The sequence below is a fragment of the Ranitomeya imitator genome, chromosome 4 (assembly GCF_032444005.1).
Source record: "Ranitomeya imitator isolate aRanImi1 chromosome 4, aRanImi1.pri, whole genome shotgun sequence".
Lineage (NCBI taxonomy): Eukaryota > Metazoa > Chordata > Amphibia > Anura > Dendrobatidae > Ranitomeya > Ranitomeya imitator.
In genome coordinates, this window is record NC_091285.1 from 662,809,104 (window position 1) to 662,831,460 (window position 22,357).

Consider the following 22,357-nt stretch of genomic DNA (forward strand, 5'->3'; position numbering starts at 1 on the left):
AGGGATAATACACACAGCGATGTCACAGTACAGGGATAATACACACAGCGGTGTCACAGTACAGGGATAATAAACACAGCGATGTCACAGTACAGAGATAATACACACAGTGATGTCACAGCATCAGTAGTAGTAACAGTAGTAACAGTAGTAATAAACACAGTGATTACATTATCGGAATCAATTGGACAAAATGAATAAGAGTCAAATTAACAAGCACTTTATTTATACGTTCCTTTCCTGGAGGAATAACAGAGGAACAACATAATGCAGAGTTGTCAGGAAAAAAAGATGCTCTAGAACTGTTATTCCAAGTGAAATATGCACTAAAATAGACATGTGGAGAGAATGCAGTCCTCCTGACAAGGCTTTCCTTTCTGCTAGAAAACGTCTTTTGATGCCCCCTGAAGAACACCTTGGAATTTAAACAAAAAAGAAAAAACCCAAAACCCATCAAACTTTGGACCTTGATTTAATTTTCAAAATTTTGAAAAAGAAAGTGCCAAGTTAAAAATCCAGAGCTCAATGACATTTGAACTAGATTAGCGCCCATCTTGGCTTCTATACACAAACTATTAGGCGGAGAGAGGGAAGCAGCTGCCCCGGCTGTCCTTCCTGCCAGGCAGGGAGCAATCATAGATCTGCTCCTATTTAAATCAATAATTTGGTCATTTTTACTGCAGTCATATAAACCGGAAAACAATTGCCCCGCCAGGCAACGGTCACAATGCACAACGAGTAATCATCACTAACTGCACTGTGTTACCAAGGTTTTGTCCCTCGGACAATTTTGAGTGTTCCTGATAGATTTTTTCATGCTGATTTCAGAAATGACATCAGATTTTTCCTATCACGTAAGGTTTTTGAGAAATGATGCAAAACAATATAATATTCTGTTATAATTCTAAAAACACAGATTATAAACGAAAATCTATAAGATGCAATAATATTTTCTCAGGGGACAAGAACTTCCCTGAAATTTGTTGCGCAGTGTTATTGGTACTGCACATATGAGACACTAAACAGCATAGAGGAGTAACTATCATCAGAAAATTACCTAATGTTTAATGCAGAATTTTGCTTTACATGTATTTATTTTTTTGTCAATGTGTTATTTCTCATATCATGATTTTTATAAAAAAAAATGTAATCTTGCCATTTTCACTTTGGCCACTGGGGCAATAATAGACTTATACTCCCTGTATTTCTAGACTCATACTCCCCTGTATTTCTAGACTCATACTCCCCTGTACTTCTAGACTCATACTCCCCTGTATTTCTAGACTCATACTCCCCTGTATTTCTAATGTCATACTCCCCTGTATTTCTAGACTCATACTCCCCTGTATTTCTAGACTCATACTCCCCTGTATTTCTAGACTCATACTCCCCTGTATTTCTAGACTCATACTCCCCTGTATTTCTAATCTCATACTCCCCTGTATTTCTAGACTCATACTTCCTGTATTTCTAGACTCATACTCCCTGTATTTCTAGACTCATACTCCCTGTATTTCTAGACTCATACTCCCCTGTATTTCTAGACTCATACTCCCCTGTATTTCTAGACTCATACTCCCCTGTATTTCTAGTCTCATACTCCCTGTATTTCTAGACTCATACTTCCTGTATTTCTAGACTCATACTCCCCTGTATTTCTAGACTCATACTCCCTGTATTTCTAGACTCATAATCCCTGTATTTCTAGTCTCATACTCCCTGTATTTCTAGACTCATACTTCCTGTATTTCTAGACTCATACTCCCCTGTATTTCTAGACTCATACTCCCCTGTATTTCTAGACTCATACTCCCTGTATTTCTAGACTCATACTCCCTGTATTTCTAGACTCATACTCCCCTGTATTTCTAGACTCATACTCCCCTGTATTTCTAGACTCATACTCCCCTGTATTTCTAGACTCATACTCCCCTGTATTTCTAATCTCATACTCCCCTGTATTTCTAGACTCATACTTCCTGTATTTCTAGACTCATACTCCCTGTATTTCTAGACTCATGCTCCCCTGTATTTCTAGACTCATGCTCCCCTGTATTTCTAGACTCATACTCCCCTGTATTTCTAGACTCATGCTCCCTGTATTTCTAGACTCATACTCCTCTGTATTTCTAGACTCATACTCCCCTGTATTTCTAGACTCATACTCCCCTGTATTTCTAGACTCATACTCCCCTGTATTTCTAGACTCATACTCCCCTGTATTTCTAGACACATACTCCCCTGTATTTCTAGACTCATACTCCCTGTATTTCTAGACCCATACTCCCTGTATTTCTAGACTCATACTCCCCTGTATTTCTAGACTCATACTTCCTGTATTTCTAGACTCATACTCCCCTGTATTTCTAGAATCATACTCCCTGTATTTCTAGACTCATACTCCCTGTATTTCTAGACTCACACTTCCTGTATTTCTAGTCTCATACTCCCTGTATTTCTAGACTCATACTTCCTGTATTTCTAGACTCATACTCCCTGTATTTCTAGACTCATACTCCCCTGTATTTCTAGACTCATGCTCCCTGTATTTCTAGACTCATGCTCCCTGTATTTCTAGACTCATACTCCCTGTATTTCTAGACTCATACTCCCTGTATTTCTAGTCTCATACTCCCCTGTATTTCTAGTCTCATACTCCCTGTATTTCTAGACTCATACTTCCTGTATTTCTAGACTCATACTTCCTGTATTTCTAGACTCATACTTCCTGTATTTCTAGACTCATACTCCCTGTATTTCTAATCTCATACTCCCCTGCATTTCTAGACTCATACTTCCTGTATTTCTAGACTCATACTCCCCTGTATTTCTAGACTCATACTCCCCTGTATTTCTAGTCTCATACTTCCTGTATTTCTAGTCTCATACTCCCTGTATTTCTAGACTCATACTCCCTGTATTTCTAGACTCATGCTCCCCTGTATTTCTAGACTCATGCTCCCCTGTATTTCTAGACTCATGCTCCCCTGTATTTCTATACTCATGCTCCCTGTATTTCTAGACTCATACTCCCCTGTATTTCTAGACTCATACTCCCTGCATTTCTAGTCTCATACTCCCTGTATTTCTAGACTCATGCTCCCCTGTATTTCTAGACTCATACTTCCTGTATTTCTAGACTAATAATCCCTGTATTTCTAGACTCATACTCCTTGTTTTTCTAGACTCATACTCCCCTGTATTTCTAGACTCATACTCCCCTGTATTTCTAATCTCATACTCCCCTGTATTTCTAGACTCATACTTCCTGTATTTCTAGACTCATACTCCCTGTATTTCTAGACTCATACTCCCTGTATTTCTAGACTCATACTCCCCTGTATTTCTAGACTCATACTCCCCTGTATTTCTAGACTCATACTCCCCTGTATTTCTAGTCTCATACTCCCTGTATTTCTAGACTCATACTTCCTGTATTTCTAGACTCATACTCCCCTGTATTTCTAGACTCATACTCCCTGTATTTCTAGACTCATACTCCCTGTATTTCTAGTCTCATACTCCCTGTATTTCTAGACTCATACTTCCTGTATTTCTAGACTCATACTCCCCTGTATTTCTAGACTCATACTCCCCTGTATTTCTAGACTCATACTCCCTGTATTTCTAGACTCATACTCCCTGTATTTCTAGACTCATACTCCCCTGTATTTCTAGACTCATACTTCCTGTATTTCTAGACTCATACTCCCCTGTATTTCTAGACTCATACTCCCCTGTATTTCTAATCTCATACTCCCCTGTATTTCTAGACTCATACTTCCTGTATTTCTAGACTCATACTCCCTGTATTTCTAGGCTCATGCTCCCCTGTATTTCTAGACTCATGCTCCCCTGTATTTCTAGACTCATGCTCCCCTGTATTTCTAGACTCATGCTCCCTGTATTTCTAGACTCATACTCCTCTGTATTTCTAGACTCATATTCCCTGTATTTCTAGACTCATACTCCCCTGTATTTCTAGACTCATACTCCCCTGTATTTCTAGACTCATACTCCCCTGTATTTCTAGACTCATACTCCCTGTATTTCTAGACCCATACTCCCTGTATTTCTAGACTCATACTCCCCTGTATTTCTAGACTCATACTTCCTGTATTTCTAGACTCATACTCCCCTGTATTACTAGAATCATACTCCCTGTATTTCTAGACTCATACTCCCTGTATTTCTAGACTCACACTTCCTGTATTTCTAGTCTCATACTCCCTGTATTTCTAGACTCATACTTCCTGTATTTCTAGACTCATACTCCCTGTATTTCTAGACTCATACTCCCCTGTATTTCTAGACTCATGCTCCCTGTATTTCTAGACTCATGCTCCCTGTATTTCTAGACTCATACTCCCTGTATTTCTAGACTCATACTCCCTGTATTTCTAGTCTCATACTCCCCTGTATTTCTAGTCTCATACTCCCTGTATTTCTAGACTCATACTTCCTGTATTTCTAGACTCATACTTCCTGTATTTCTAGACTCATACTTCCTGTATTTCTAGACTCATACTCCCTGTATTTCTAATCTCATACTCCCCTGCATTTCTAGACTCATACTTCCTGTATTTCTAGACTCATACTCCCCTGTATTTCTAGACTCATACTCCCCTGTATTTCTAGTCTCATACTTCCTGTATTTCTAGTCTCATACTCCCTGTATTTCTAGACTCATACTCCCTGTATTTCTAGACTCATGCTCCCCTGTATTTCTAGACTCATGCTCCCCTGTATTTCTAGACTCATGCTCCCCTGTATTTCTATACTCATGCTCCCTGTATTTCTAGACTCATACTCCCCTGTATTTCTAGACTCATACTCCCTGCATTTCTAGTCTCATACTCCCTGTATTTCTAGACTCATGCTCCCCTGTATTTCTAGACTCATACTTCCTGTATTTCTAGACTAATAATCCCTGTATTTCTAGACTCATACTCCTTGTTTTTCTAGACTCATACTCCCTGTATTTCTAGACTCATACTCCCCTGTATTTCTAGACCCATACTCCCTGTATTTCTAGACTCATACTCCTTGTATTTCTAGACTCATACTCCCTGTATTTCTAGACTCATACTTCCTGTATTTCTAGACTCATACTCCCTGTATTTCTAGTCTCATACTCCCCTGCATTTCTAGTCTCATACTCCCTGTATTTCTAGACTCATACTCCCTGTATTTCTAGACTCATACTCCCTGTATTTCTAGACCCATACTCCCTGTATTTCTAGTCTCATACTCCCTGTGTTTCTAGACTCATACTTCCTGTATTTCTAGTCTCATACTCCCCTGTATTTCTAGACTCATACTTCCTGTATTTCTAGACTCATACTCCACTGTATTTCTAGACTCATACTCCCTGTATTTCTAGTCTCATACTCCCCTGTATTTCTAGACTCATACTTCCTGTATTTCTAGACTCATACTTCCTGTATTTCTAGACTCATACTCCCCTGTATTTCTAGACTCATACTCCCCTGTATTTCTAGTCTCATACTTCCTGTATTTCTAGTCTCATACTCCCTGTATTTCTAGACTCATACTCCCTGTATTTCTAGACTCATGCTCCCCTGTATTTCTAGACTCATGCTCCCCTGTATTTCTATACTCATGCTCCCTGTATTTCTAGACTCATGCTCCCCTGTATTTCTAGACTCATACTTCCTGTATTTCTAGACTAATAATCCCTGTATTTCTAGACTCATACTCCTTGTTTTTCTAGACTCATACTCCCTGTATTTCTAGACTCATACTCCCCTGCATTTCTAGACCCATACTCCCTGTATTTCTAGACTCATACTCCTTGTATTTCTAGACTCATACTCCCTGTATTTCTAGACTCATACTTCCTGTATTTCTAGACTCATACTCCCTGTATTTCTAGTCTCATACTCCCCTGCATTTCTAGTCTCATACTCCCTGTATTTCTAGACTCATACTCCCTGTATTTCTAGACTCATACTCCCTGTATTTCTAGACCCATACTCCCTGTATTTCTAGTCTCATACTCCCTGTGTTTCTAGACTCATACTTCCTGTATTTCTAGTCTCATACTCCCCTGTATTTCTAGACTCATACTTCCTGTATTTCTAGACTCATACTCCACTGTATTTCTAGACTCATACTCCCTGTATTTCTAGTCTCATACTCCCCTGTATTTCTAGACTCATACTTCCTGTATTTCTAGACTCATACTTCCTGTATTTCTAGACTCATACTCCCCTGTATTTCTAGACTCATACTCCCCTGTATTTCTAGTCTCATACTCCCCTGTATTTCTAGACTCATACTCCCCGTATTTCTAGACTCATACTCCCTGTATTTCTAATCTCATACTCCCCTGTATTTCTAGACTCATACTTCCTGTATTTCTAGACTCATACTCCCCTGTATTTCTAGACTCATACTCCCCTGTATTTCTAGTCTCATACTTCCTGTATTTCTAATCTCATACTCCCTGTATTTCTAGACTCATGCTCCCCTGTATTTCTAGACTCATGCTCCCCTGTATTTCTAGACTCATGCTCCCTGTATTTCTAGACTCATGCTCCCTGTATTTCTAGACTCATACTTCCTGTATTTCTAAACTCATACTTCCTGTATTTCTAGACTCATACTTCCTGTATTTCTAGACTCATACTTCCTGTATTTCTAGACTCATACTTCCTGTATTTCTAGACTCATACTCCCTGTATTTCTAATCTCATACTCCCCTGTATTTCTAGACTCATACTTCCTGTATTTCTAGACTCATACTCCCCTGTATTTCTAGACTCATACTCCCCTGTATTTCTAGTCTCATACTTCCTGTATTTCTAGTCTCATACTCCCTGTATTTCTAGACTCATACTCCCTGTATTTCTAGACTCATGCTCCCTGTATTTCTAGACCCATACTCCCTATATTTCTAGACTCATACTCCCCTGTATTTCTAGACTCATACTCCCCTGTATTTCTAGACTCATACTCCCCTGTATATCTAGACTCATACTCCCCTGTATTTCTAGACTCATACTCCCTGTATTTCTAGACTCATACTTCCTGTATTTCTAGACTCATACTCCCTGTATTTCTAGACTCATACTCCCCTGTATTTCTAGACTCATGCTCCCTGTATTTCTAGACTCATGCTCCCTGTATTTCTAGACTCATACTCCCTGTATTTCTAGACTCATACTCCCTGTATTTCTAGTCTCATACTCCCCTGTATTTCTAGTCTCATACTCCCTGTATTTCTAGACTCATACTTCCTGTATTTCTAGACTCATACTTCCTGTATTTCTAGACTCATACTTCCTGTATTTCTAGACTCATACTCCCTGTATTTCTAATCTCATACTCCCCTGTATTTCTAGACTCATACTTCCTGTATTTCTAGACTCATACTCCCCTGTATTTCTAGACTCATACTCCCCTGCATTTCTAGTCTCATACTTCCTGTATTTCTAGTCTCATACTCCCTGTATTTCTAGACTCATACTCCCTGTATTTCTAGACTCATACTCCCCTATATTTCTATACTCATGCTCCCTGTATTTCTAGACTCATTTTCCCCTGTATTTCTAGACTCATACTCCCCTGTATTTCTATACTCATGCTCCCTGTATTTCTAGACTCATACTCCCCTGTATTTCTAGACTCATACTCCCTGCATTTCTAGTCTCATACTCCCTGTATTTCTAGACTCATGCTCCCCTGTATTTCTATACTCATACTTCCGGTATTTCTAGACTAATAATCCCTGTATTTCTAGACTCATACTCCTTGTTTTTCTAGACTCATACTCCCTGTATTTCTAGTCTCATACTCCCCTGCATTTCTAGTCTCATACTCCCTGTATTTCTAGACTCATACTCCCTGTATTTCTAGACTCATACTCCCTGTATTTCTAGACCCATACTCCCTGTATTTCTAGTCTCATACTCCCTGTATTTCTAGACTCATACTTCCTGTATTTCTAGTCTCATACTCCCCTGTATTTCTAGACTCATACTCCCTGTATTTCTAGTCTCATACTCCCCTGTATTTCTAGACTCATACTTCCTGTATTTCTAGACTCATACTCCCCTGTATTTCTAGACTCATACTCCCTGTATTTCTAGTCTCATACTCCCCTGTATTTCTAGACTCATACTTCCTGTATTTCTAGACTCATACTTCCTGTATTTCTAGACTCATACTCCCCTATATTTCTAGACTCATACTTCCTGTATTTCTAGACTCATACTTCCTGTATTTCTAGACTCATACTTCCTGTATTTCTAGACTCATACTCCCTGTATTTCTAGACTCATACTTCCTGTATTTCTAGACTCATACTTCCTGTATTTCTAGACTCATACTTCCTGTATTTCTAGACTCATGCTCCCTGTATTTCTAGACTCATGCTCCCTGTATTTCTAGACTCATACTCCCTGTATTTCTAGACTCATACTCCCTGTATTTCTAGTCTCATACTCCCCTGTATTTCTAGTCTCATACTCCCTGTATTTCTAGACTCATACTTCCTGTATTTCTAGACTCATACTCCCTGTATTTCTAATCTCATACTCCCCTGTATTTCTAGACTCATACTCCCTGTATTTCTAGACTCATACTCCCCTGTATTTCTATACTCATGCTCCCTGTATTTCTAGACTCATACTCCCCTGTATTTCTAGACTCATACTCCCTGCATTTCTAGTCTCATACTCCCTGTATTTCTAGACTCATGCTCCCCTGTATTTCTAGACTCATACTTCCTGTATTTCTAGACTAATAATCCCTGTATTTCTAGACTCATACTCCTTGTTTTTCTAGACTCATACTCCCTGTATTTCTAGTCTCATACTCCCCTGCATTTCTAGTCTCATACTCCCTGTATTTCTAGACTCATACTCCCTGTATTTCTAGACTCATACTCCCTGTATTTCTAGACCCATACTCCCTGTATTTCTAGTCTCATACTCCCTGTATTTCTAGACTCATACTTCCTGTATTTCTAGTCTCATACTCCCCTGTATTTCTAGACTCATACTTCCTGTATTTCTAGACTCATACTCCCCTGTATTTCTAGACTCATACTCCCTGTATTTCTAGTCTCATACTCCCCTGTATTTCTAGACTCATACTTCCTGTATTTCTAGACTCATACTTCCTGTATTTCTAGACTCATACTCCCCTATATTTCTAGACTCATACTCCCCTGTATTTCTAGACTCATACTTCCTGTATTTCTAGACTCATACTTCCTGTATTTCTAGACTCATACTCCCTGTATTTCTAGACTCATACTTCCTGTATTTCTAGACTCATACTTCTTGTATTTCTAGACTCATACTTCCTGTATTTCTAGACTCATACTCCCTGTATTTCTAATCTCATACTCCCCTGTATTTCTAGACTCATACTTCCTGTATTTCTAGACTCATACTCCCCTGTATTTCTAGACTCATACTCCCCTGCATTTCTAGTCTCATACTTCCTGTATTTCTAGTCTCATACTCCCTGTATTTCTAGACTCATACTCCCTGTATTTCTAGACTCATGCTCCCCTGTATTTCTAGAGTCATGCTCCCCTGTATTTCTAGACTCATACTCCCCTGTATTTCTATACTCATGCTCCCTGTATTTCTAGACTCATACTCCCCAGTATTTCTAGACTCATACTCCCTGCATTTCTAGTCTCATACTCCCTGTATTTCTAGACTCATGCTCCCCTGTATTTCTAGACTCATACTTCCTGTATTTCTAGACTAATAATCCCTGTATTTCTAGACTCATACTCCTTGTTTTTCTAGACTCATACTCCCTGTATTTCTAGTCTCATACTCCCCTGCATTTCTAGTCTCATACTCCCTGTATTTCTAGACTCATACTCCCTGTATTTCTAGACTCATACTCCCTGTATTTCTAGACCCATACTCCCTGTATTTCTAGTCTCATACTCCCTGTATTTCTAGACTCATACTTCCTGTATTTCTAGTCTCATACTCCCCTGTATTTCTAGACTCATACTTCCTGTATTTCTAGACTCATACTCCCCTGTATTTCTAGACTCATACTCCCTGTATTTCTAGTCTCATACTCCCCTGTATTTCTAGACTCATACTTCCTGTATTTCTAGACTCATACTTCCTGTATTTCTAGACTCATACTCCCCTGTATTTCTAGACTCATACTCCCCTGTATTTCTAGACTCATACTTCCTGTATTTCTAGACTCATACTTCCTGTATTTCTAGACTCATACTCCCTGTATTTCTAATCTCATACTCCCCTGTATTTCTAGACTCATACTTCCTGTATTTCTAAAAAAAAACTCCCTGACGAAGCGGTTGCGAAACGTGCGTTGGAGTGGTGTGTGGGGGAGCTGAGGCGCGCACTCCTGGTCGGTATTCACGGTTTAGTATTATTTTCATTTATTTATTTATTATTTTTTCTCTGTGCATTATCCATCACCTATCCCTTTGGATACTTATGTGCATGTCCATTGTGACACTCATGTCAAAGTGGAATTAAAACCGTTTGCCACATTTTTTGTGTTTGATGCATGGTTGATGAGTGATATAATCTATATATATTTTCCCACATTTCAATTCTGCTTATATGCATATTGTTCATTTTATCAAATTTATCACTGCAATATATAATATATATACAGATATTAAACACTAATACACACATTTCACGTTTTTATTATTATTTTTTCTAATTAGTTGACACATATTTTTTGACATTTATTTATATATATTTTTTGCACATTAATTTTTTAATTCATATAGTTTGTAATATATATTTTTTATATCACGTTAATTAATTACAATATCACTGTTTTATTTATTTATATTTATATTTTTTGTCAATTCGTCAATCATGCATCGGATACAGACTCATTACATATGGATATGTGCATAATTATAATTGGATAATCTTTATTGATTTTTTATTATTTTTTATTTTTTAATTTTGTTTCATACACAAATTATTAATTCATTATTTATTTATACCATCACATGAAATGTTACTTATTTAATATTAATTATATATATATAGTGCTCATACATTTCAATGTGAATGGTCGCTTTTTTCTTTAAGCCGTGATATTATTTATATTGTTTTATTTCTGCCGATCAGGTGTTGTACGCCCTGGCCCCCCCACATGCTGATCTATATTGCACATGCATATATATGTTTTTCTATTTTAGATTATACATATTCCAAATATATGGATATATTTTAATAAAAATGCTATTGATTGTGCTATGTCTGTTTTATAATAAAAATTTATTGAATTTCTAAAAAATTGTCTTGGTATTTGTGGTTAGTAAATATTTTCTTTTGGGTATTTGCTTAGTGTGGAATAATTACTTTTTTGAATATTTTTCAATATTATTTGGTATTTCTTTTCTATATAGGATTTCTTTTCTCTTCCTGTATTTCTAGACTCATACTCCCCTGTATTTCTAGACTCATACTCCCCTGTATTTCTAGTCTCATACTTCCTGTATTTCTAGTCTCATACTCCCTATATTTCTAGACTCATGCTCACTGTATTTCTAGACTCATGCTCCCTGTATTTCTAGACCCATACTCCCTGTATTTCTAGACTCATACTCCCCTGTATTTCTAGACTCATACTCCCCTGTATTTCTAGACTCATACTCCCCTGTATTTCTAGACTCATACTCCCCTGTATTTCTAGACTCATACTCCCTGTATTTCTAGACTCATGCTCCCCTGTATTTCTAGACTCATACTTCCTGTATTTCTAGACTAATAATCCCTGTATTTCTAGACTCATACTCCCTGTTTTTCTAGACTCATACTCCCCTGTATTTCTAGACTAATAATCCCTGTATTTCTAGACTCATACTCCCTGTATTTCTAGACTCATACTCCCCTGTATTTCTGGACTCATACTCCCTGTATTTCTAGACTCATACTCCCCTGTATTTCTAAACTCATAATCCCTGTATTTCTAGACTCATACTCCCCTGTATTTCTAGACTCATACTCCCTGTATTTCTAGACTCATACTCCCCTGTATTTCTAGACTCATACTCCCTGTATTTCTAGACTCATACTCCCCTGTATTTCTAGACCCATACTCCCTGTATTTCTAGACCCATACTCCTTGTATTTCTAGACTCATACCTCCTGTATTTCTAGACTCATACTCCCCTGTATTTCTAGACTCATACTCCTTGTATTTCTATACTCATACTCCCCTGTATTTCTAGACCCATACTCCATGTATTTCTAGACTCATACTCCTTGTATTTCTAGACTCATACTCCCTGTATTTCTAGACTCATACTCCCCTGTATTTCTAGACTCATTCTCCCTGTATTTCTAGACTCATACTCCCTGTATTTCTAGACTCATACTCCCCTGTATTTCTAGACTCATACTCCCCTGTATTTCTAGACTCATTCTCCCTGTATTTCTAGACTCATACTCCCCTGTATTTCTAGACTTATACTAACTGTATTTCTAGACTCATACTTCCTGTATTTCTAGACTCATTCTCCCTGTATTTCTAGACTCATACTCCCCTGTATTTCTAGACTCATTCTCCCTGTATTTCTAGACTCATTCTCCCTGTATTTCTAGACTCATACTTTCTGTATTTCTAGACTCATACTCCTTGTATTTCTAGACTCATACTCCCCTGTATTTCTAGACTCATACTCCCTGTATTTCTAGACTCATACTCCCTGTATTTCTAGACTCAAACTCCCTGTATTTCTAGACTCATACTCCCTGTATTTCTAGACTCATACTCCCTGTATTTCTAGACTCAAACTCCCTGTATTTCTAGACTTATACTCCCCTGTATTTCTAGACTAATAATCCCTGTATTTCTAGACTCATACTCCCTGTTTTTCTAGACTCATACTCCCCTGTATTTCTAGACTAATAATCCCTGTATTTCTAGACTCATACTCCCTGTATTTCTAGACTCATACTCCCCTGTATTTCTGGACTCATACTCCCTGTATTTCTAGACTCATACTCCCCTGTATTTCTAAACTCATAATCCCTGTATTTCTAGACTCATACTCCCCTGTATTTCTAGACTCATACTCCCTGTATTTCTAGACTCATACTCCCCTGTATTTCTAGACTCATTCTCCCTGTATTTCTAGACTCATACTCCCCTGTATTTCTAGACCCATACTCCCTGTATTTCTAGACCCATACTCCTTGTATTTCTAGACTCATACCCCCTGTATTTCTAGACTCATACTCCCCTGTATTTCTAGACTCATACTCCTTGTATTTCTATACTCATACTCCCCTGTATTTCTAGACCCATACTCCATGTATTTCTAGACTCATACTCCTTGTATTTCTAGACTCATACTCCCTGTATTTCTAGACTCATACTCCCCTGTATTTCTAGACTCATTCTCCCTGTATTTCTAGACTCATACTCCCTGTATTTCTAGACTCATACTCCCCTGTATTTCTAGACTCATACTCCCCTGTATTTCTAGACTCATTCTCCCTGTATTTCTAGACTCATACTCCCCTGTATTTCTAGACTTATACTAACTGTATTTCTAGACTCATACTTCCTGTATTTCTAGACTCATTCTCCCTGTATTTCTAGACTCATACTCCCCTGTATTTCTAGACTCATTCTCCCTGTATTTCTAGACTCATTCTCCCTGTATTTCTAGACTCATACTTTCTGTATTTCTAGACTCATACTCCTTGTATTTCTAGACTCATACTCCCCTGTATTTCTAGACTCATACTCCCTGTATTTCTAGACTCATACTCCCTGTATTTCTAGACTCAAACTCCCTGTATTTCTAGACTCATACTCCCTGTATTTCTAGACTCATACTCCCTGTATTTCTAGGCTCAAACTCCCTGTATTTCTAGACTCAAACTCCCTGTATTTCTAGACTTATACTCCCCTGTATTTCTAGACTCATACTCCCTGTTTTTCTAGACTTATACTCCCTGTATTTCTAGACTCATACTCCCCTGTATTTCTAGACTCATACTCCTTGTATTTCTAGACTAATACTCCCTGTATATCTAGTCTCATACTTCCTCTGTTTCTAGTAGGGTTTTCAGCAGTTTGGTTGGTACCTTTATTCAGCTGATAACACAGGACTCACCAATAACAATAGATGATGGCACATGTCCCCCTCGTTTCACAATGACCTCTGCATACGCTCATTAGATGCTTCAATACAAAAGATAGCAGTTTGTATTATTTTATTTCCACTATTCCCCAACTTGAATTTGTTTTATTTTTTTTTGTTTGGTGCTAATTTTTATTGTTATTTCCAAATGGTGTGGCTCACAGAATTCCTCGGGGGCATGTCTTTAGACATTTCAACGTTATTACCCTGAGTCATACACCTTTGTAAGGTATATAACAATTGTCACAAAATAAAAATGCCCAAACCTATGGAACCGTATGGCGGTTTAAATAAAAAAAAAAAAAAAGAAAAAGGAATACTCGGGGACAATTGGACTTAAAAAAAGGAGGAAAACTGACCATTTTTCTTCTGGCCACACATTTGCTTTCATTAATAGAATTCTGGTTGCAGTTATCACTTGGAGGAGCTGTGTGCAGTAATAAACAATAAACAGCTCCCTTTAGTGGCGCCTGCAGACTTCAAAACTAAAAAGCTAAAATAAAAATAAAGAATCCACAACACAAAGCATCACCATAGTCCTCCCTTTTAACACAGAATATTCATATTATGTTTCAAAATGACCGAAACAAAATAGAGAAACCAATCTAATACTATATTTCAATATGAAGCAGCAAATTTAAGTTATAATTTTAAAAAATAAACAAAGTATACATGAACCCCACTTAACTATAAGAAGGCATTAAAACCATCTGAACATTACAAAAAATATATATTTTTTGAAACCCAGAAAAGTAAAAAAGAAAGTTGTTTTTCGCCTTTTCTTTATCTGCACCTAATTCATTGTTATAGTTGCTCCTGTTTTTAAATTAATTTTTTATATACTCACCTGTCTATTTTTTCTCTTCCACTTTGTGGGTAAAGTTTAGCAATTCCAGATGTTTTCAGCTGATACTTTAAGATGTGCAACTTTTTTAAATGTTGCAAAATTTGGTGCAACTTCACTCCAGTCCCTCCTGATATGTTTTTGAATACGCCAGTTTGTTAGCATAATTTTTTGCAAAATGTTGTGAAACATATGACTTTTTAGCTCATAAAGTGGCAAAAGCAGTTTGAAGAAGAAAGAAAGATGATTTTTGACTTAGTGCAAAACTCTTTAAACACGTGCCCCATTTTGAAGGATTTTGTTGCAAAAAACAACAACAAACACCGTAACAGAAAAAAGTAAAGTGACTTCAAAAGAACCGCAAATGATGATACAGGGCCCAGAAGTGCAAAAGCAATAGATTCTGATAATTTAGAGTCAAAGCAGAGTGCTAAGTGAAGAATTAAAAGGAATGAGCAATCAGAAAATGACCAATTATTTAAACTAGGGGTTTTTTTTGTTGTAAATTAATATTTTTTTTATCCATATCACAATCTTTATAAAAAAAATTAAAATAAGAAATCTTGCAATTCTTACATTGGCCACTGGGGCTTTTGTAGACTCTTACTTCCTGTTGTTTCAGGAAACAACACATGTACATAGCCACAATGAAATAATCCCAACCTTGTATTTTGTACTCATCTAATGTGTGTGTGCAAAGGTTTTTGTGAAAGGAGGGGGACCTGTGACATCACCTATTAGTCGTTGGTTGATCCTATGTTATCAGATGTGAATAAATGTGTTACCTGTCATTGTAATCCTGTCTGTGATGATAAGCAGCCTGCTGAAAAGTCTCCTTGAAAGACGAGAAAGTATGAGTCTAAAAATGCCCTAGTGGCCAGTGTGAAAATTGCAGGATTACTAATTTTGATTTTTAATCAAGATCGTGATCTGAAAAAAAAGTGAAAACATTGCCATAAAAACATTTAACACCAAAAACTAGTTTAAACATGTCATTTTCTGGTGACACATTCCCGTTAAGACTAGATACAACACATCTTTGCTTCTTTTTGTCTCCCAGAAGATTGTGCCAAGTGCTCCACAGACCGCCTACAAGTCAGGACTTTCCGGTGTTTTCTTGGCTGTGATTGTGGCGCCCCATGTGGGAGCAAAAAAGGAATTGATGAAGTGTGACTTTTAGAGTCATACAAGCTCTGAAAAAAGGTTGTGTTTAGGTATAAAAATTATTCATCATGCAGCCATGTATATTCTCTCAGACAACAGCTTAGAAAAGTTGGCAATATGATACTTAGTAAGAATCAAAGAACTTTATTATTTCGTGCCCCCACTGCAGCGACATCTTACACTTCTTGCATTATGCCGCCTCTTCTTGCGTCGCCCATATTAATGACTGCACATTGTCGCCTGCAGGTTCTTTATGTAGAACATAATTATTAACATCAGTTCCCCTAACGTGCAGTGAATAAGTCCGGATTACAGAAGAAAGAACATTTCCACACCACTTATGCCTAGGATGTTCCCATTTTCTGTAAGTGTGCGGTGCTCTGTAATCTGCGGCTGCACATGGGGTGGGATGGTGTCTTCGCTGTTTATGCAGAACACGAGAGATAGGCAGAGTTAAGTGATGACCTTTTTATTGTTTCACTGCAGTTTTCTGCTACAAAGGGATCATTCTACACCTAAAATTCAATGACATTTTAAAGGAAATGGAAAAAGCAGCTGCAACAAACTCCTGTCTTGCTGTTGGAGAACCAATTCACCCATATTTAGGCTATAGGAATCAATAAGTTGGATTATGTTCCTGTCAGGGGTTGTTCCATCATCATCATAAATTTGTATAAACAAGCAAATTGTTCTTTCTCAAGACTAAAGGCATATTTTAATTCTATACTTTTCTGTTCATGGACTTAGTTACAGGCCACCTCTGCAGATAATCTAGTGTTCGCTGATCTCCTATGCAAGGAGCGGGCCCTTGACAAGCGTTGCTTTGAACCTGCTGCGCTTCCTCGATTGTGGCAAGGCAACGCTGCCTGTGTCGGCAGCATCAGAGATCGCCCAGGTGGGATCAGCGGCATGACAAGGCCGAACAAACAGGAAGCCGAGAAGCAGGGGAAAAGTATTGTCTACCTTCTAAAAAGCCAAAGAAAAGGCAAAAATGTCCTAATTTTAAATCGTATTATCAGACTCATGTAAGCTAATTGCAAGGAGGCAAATTTACAAAAGATTTTCAATAAAATAAAATCCTACTGTTTCATGTAAACAGTTCCTATACAAATCTATGTGTCTTCATTGCCATAGGTTACTAATTCTGCATGCCCTGACCTCTGCATGCCCTGACCTCTGCTGCCAATACTGACCTCTGTTTGCCCCTTGTATTACAGTCTGACTCGGATTTTTTCCTGCTACTATGGCACCACGTTCCTGCCTGTCACTATGGGACTAATTTACTGCATGCCACTATGGCACCATTTTCCTGCCTGACACTATGGCACCACTTTCCTGCCTGCAACTATGGCACCATCTTCTTGCCTGTCACTATGGCATCACTTTCCTGCCTGCCACTGTGGCACAACCTTCCTGCCTGTCACTATGTCATCTCCTTCTTGCCTGTCACTATGGCACCATCTTCTTGCCTGTCACTATGGCATCACTTTCCTGCTTGCCACTAAGTCACCACTTTCGTGTCTGCCACTATGGCACCACTTTCCCCCCTAGCACTATGGCACAGTCTTCCTGCCTGTCACTATGGCATCAATTTCCTGGCTGTTACGATGGCACCACTTTCCTCCCTGCCACTATGGCACCGCTTTCCTGCTTGCCACTATGTCACCACTTTCCTGCCTGCCACTATGGCACCAACTTCCTGCCTGTCACTATGGAATCACTTTTCTGCCTGCCACTATGGCACCTGGAACCCCCTTCCTGTATGTTACCATGGCACCACTTTCCTGCTTGTCACTATGGCACTACTTTCCTGTCTGCCACTATGGCACCACTTTCCTGCCTGACACTATGGCATCACCTTCCTGCATGTCACCACTTTCCTGCCTGCTACTTTGGCACCACTTTTGTACCTGTCACAATGGCACCCCTTTCCTGCCTGACACTATGGCACCACCTTCCTGCATGTCACCACTTTCCTGCCTGCCACTATGGCACCACTTTTCTGCCTGTCACAATGGCACCACTTTGCTGCTTGTCACAATGGCACCACTTTGCTGCTTGTCACTATGGCACCATTTTCCTGCCTGTCACTATAGCACCACCTTCCTGCCTTCCACCATTGCACCACCTTCCTGCTTGTCATTATGGCACCACTTTCCTGCCTGCCACCATTTTCCTTCCTGACACTACAACACCACTTTCTGGTGTTCATTTCTCTTTTAAATGTCAGTTGTCGCTAGCATACGCCACTCCGGAGGTATCAGTGAGTCAGAATGTCTGTACGAACGTTCTCATATCCTTAAAGGGGTTATACAAAGTTAATAACTTATCCTCTGTCTGCTGGATAGAAAATAACTTATTGATCACTGGAGTCTGAATGTTGCTGGGTGTAGCAATCCTGATAACTAGAGTTGAGCGACTTTTAGTTTTTTCGGATCGAGTCGGGTTTCGCGAAACCCGACTTTGTCAAAAGTCGGGTCGGGTGAAATCGGCCGATTATTGCGAAAAGTCGGGGGCCGACCTGTACTGGCACAGGGTCACTCATATTACGACGGTGTGTCTGACGTTGGTTGTGCACCACCACCGTCAGTTCACTTCATTGTACTATGAGGGACCCTGTGCCAGTGCCATCGCCCAAGAGTGGGCGCACCCACCTGTCCAGGCAAACGGCACTTGCACGGGTGCTTGCGCCAGGTGGTGACCACGGCCCTGTGGGGGGAGTCAGCCCATTTAGGGAGGTATAAAAATGGCCTATGGTGGACATTTAGCAGCTGCAAATGGAGGAATTGGAGAAGTCAGTAAGAGGAGGCCAAAAGCAAGACATTTTTCAAGCAAGCTATGTGTCAGCAGGGGAAGGTGGGGCAAAATAATTTGAAATCCATGATTGGTTCATTTTAATGAAGGCTAGATCATCCGGCTTTAAAAGCTGTTTTCCTACTCCCAGATAAGGGAGCCTTCGAGGCCTTGTGTAGCCAGACGATGACGCTGGCTCAACTCCTCCAGCCTTAGGTGCTACTGTGCTTTTGCCACTACCACCAGATGCACCACCACCACCATCAGTACCAGCTGGCAACCACCGCCCACGGGCTCTTCCACCAGACTTCCTCATTTTTTGGAAAGTCTAACCAAAATAACAACCGTTATATGGTACTGTAAAACAAGGTAGAAGGTGTATATAAACTTGTTGGCAATTTAAATCTTTTTTGGGGAGACTGAACCAACACAAGAGGAAGGTATGTAGCAGGGCAAATACCTAAATACCCATACACAACTGTGCAGCAGAGCAGGGAACTGAGAAGGCTCCATTAAGGTAACAGCCAACAGTATCCCAGCTCAAATTAGGGGGAAAAGAGTAAAGGGTTAAAGCAAACATATGCATTGCCATGCCGAAAACCAGAAACAGACAGAAAGGCATGACATTATCCCCTCTTAAAGCCCCCTCTTCTGAATTCCCCTCCCCCAAAAAATACACAGAAACTTTCTTTGGGAAAGGTGGTAAATCCCAGTTCACAAGCAGCAGAGTTCATCGCTCCAGAAATCCAAATCACTTTCCAAGCGCAGGGTTGAGCAATCTAGTCCACCACCAGCTGGGATCCGAGCCATATCATCCGCTGGCCAAGCGGGGCTCGGAAACAGTCCTACAGTCCATACATGCTCAACTGCGTCCGAGGCCTGAGCTTCTGTCACAATCAGCTGCGGCCGCAGATGCGGCCCAGCCCATATATGCCCCCAAACCGACCAACCTCAGAAGACGTGGGGCGTGCGTCCCCCGGGGACGAAATACGGACCCTTTAAACCGTAGAGGGGGACCTGGCCTACCCGAACTAGGGGAGGGCAGTGACCGGGGTTCTGTGGTAGCTGAGCATGTGGACAAGGAAAGAGACACGTAGGACTTGATTATACCGATACTTCAGGTATAGAGAAAGTAAAGTTTGCTAGAGTAAAGTCACACAGTACATAAACAAAACATGACGATGTCAGGCTCCCGATTCCACAACTCAGAAGGGTACCACCCAGTGGACCCCAAGGGACCAACGGATCACTGAGGCACAGATAGGCGGGACATCAGGACCCAGACAGGACATCAGGCTACATGAGGACATCAGGGTACAGGCAAGACATCAGGATACAAACAGGACATCAGGACATCTGGACTCAGGAAAGACCTCAGGACATCAGGACATAGGCAGGGCATCAGGACACAGGAATACCGGATAGACATCTGGGACACTGGCATGGCAGCCCAGGTCATCGGCTGGGACACTGGCATGGCAGCCCAGGAAATCAGGTACATCAGGATATCAGACACAGGGAGGACATCAAAACATCAAGTAACAGACAAGATATCAGGACATAAGGGTCCATGAGGTCATCAAGACACAGGCAAGACATCAGGGTACAGACAGGACATCAGGACATCTGGACCCAGGGTCACCGGCAGACATCAGACAGGAGTCATTCGGTTCCGGACATCCGACACAACCTACAGGCATCACCAGAGACATCAGGCTCCAAGCTCCAGACAGCGGTCATCAGGTTCCAGACTGTGGTCGTCAGGCGCCGGGCATAGGACCTAGGAAGGAACCCAAGCGTGATGGTGCAGACACCGCCGTACTGGACATGAGCCAGACGGGGTTAACACCGCATGGTAGTCAGAGCACAGAGTAGTAGATGCTCAGCAGAAACACCGATTTCAAGAGACTCAAAGTCACTGGGAGTGAGGCTCCAGATGCAGAGGGATTCCAGGAACATAATCACAGCAGACACAGTTCAGACTGGTTCAGGTACAGGACAGGTACAGGATCAAGGATTCAGGCCTGGATTTACCGCCTCCAGGACAGGCGCCAGAACAGGACAAAACAGGAATCAAGGCAAGGACTCTGGTACCAAAACATAGACAGGAGAGGTGCAGGAACACAAACACACATAGCAAAGTTCAAGAGCTTTGTGAGTGTAGCTCAGCCCCGCCCATAGGGCAGGGGAGCTTTATATATGAGCTACCCCTCAGCAATTGGCTGGGGACAACATTTGAAGTACACACCCTAACCCTGATAAAAGCAGGGGAGGTGTGGCCGCGCACGCCCTAAGCACACACAGAAACCATTACAGCACCATCAGTGCAGGATCTGAGGCTCAGGGCACCTGGCTGAGACTGCATGCACTGAGCCACGTGGAAAGTCATGCACCAGCTGCAAATGACCTCACAACCTGTGGACAGCTTCACAGCAGCAACCAGGGACCGCACAAGAGGAAGGTATGCAGCCGGGCAAATACCTAAACACCCATGTACGACTGTGCAGCAGAGCAGGGAACTGAGAAGGCTCCATTAAGGTAACAGCCAACAGTATCCCAGCTCAAATTAGGGGGAAAAGAGTAAAGGGTTAAAGCAAACATATGATGACGTTTTTCCGTTATCCAGTAAGTTATCCTGTATTCTATTGATAGAGGGTAACTTGGTAAAAAGTCTGCTAAGCCAACTGAGTCTCTGATTGATGGGTGATTTAAAGGCAAGGTGGCTGGCAGTGAAGGCCCTCATCAGGCGTCGAGGAGAGTCTGTTTTTATTGTAACAACTGCCAATAAGTGATGTGGACCCAGTGGCTCAATAAAAGATTTATCTGGTACAAGATACAAGGTAAAGAAAAGCAGGCCCTCCAGCACAATAAGTATGGTATCGTGCAGTTCTACCCTTACATAACTGTGATCGTTACAAGCATATCATTCCTTAATTTTGAGTTTTACCTTCCTCCGTGCAGCCAATGGATATGTGATAGTTTTGGCTCCTAAGTCTGTAAGAGGATCAGACATAAAATTTGCATCTATTCCCTTGTTGGGCATCCCCCCGGGCGGCAGGGTTGTGTGCACTGACATTTATACAGAATACATTGGACAATTCCTATGAAAGCAGAACTGACATCTGACCTGGAGCTCGGCAGCAGACTCATACTAGAAAGCCCTGTGGTGCAGACATGTGGGTCATCTGTATGATACAAGCCGCGCTGGCATGTGGTCATCCTCATAGCATGACACGACAAAGAGATGCCGAGGAGCACGGCGAAATGTAACACAGGCACACCGGGGCGGCCATCAGCAGGCCATAGAGGGGGCACGTAATGGTAACATTTTCAGCTGCTTCTTAGGGACACATTACTGCTGAGCCCATGAATCATGGAAGCGACATGTAACATTATTCCAC

At 40.5% G+C, this 22,357-nt stretch overlaps 1 protein-coding gene and 1 long non-coding RNA gene across 3 annotated transcripts in view; both read right to left on the minus strand.

Moving 5' to 3' along the window:
* Window positions 1-21,954, minus strand: part of LOC138674335 (uncharacterized) — a 41,491-nt gene extending 19,537 nt beyond the window's left edge. Inside the window, exons 1-2 of the long non-coding RNA XR_011320598.1 lie at window positions 21,904-21,954; window positions 14,129-14,196 (exon numbers count right to left, since the gene is read on the minus strand). This is a non-coding gene — a long non-coding RNA (uncharacterized lncRNA). The remainder of the gene's footprint in view (window positions 1-14,128; window positions 14,197-21,903) is intronic.
* SLC44A2 (solute carrier family 44 member 2 (CTL2 blood group)) overlaps window positions 1-22,357 on the minus strand; it is a 1,192,885-nt gene that overhangs the window by 935,293 nt on the left and 235,235 nt on the right. The gene's annotated exons all lie outside the window — the stretch shown is intronic.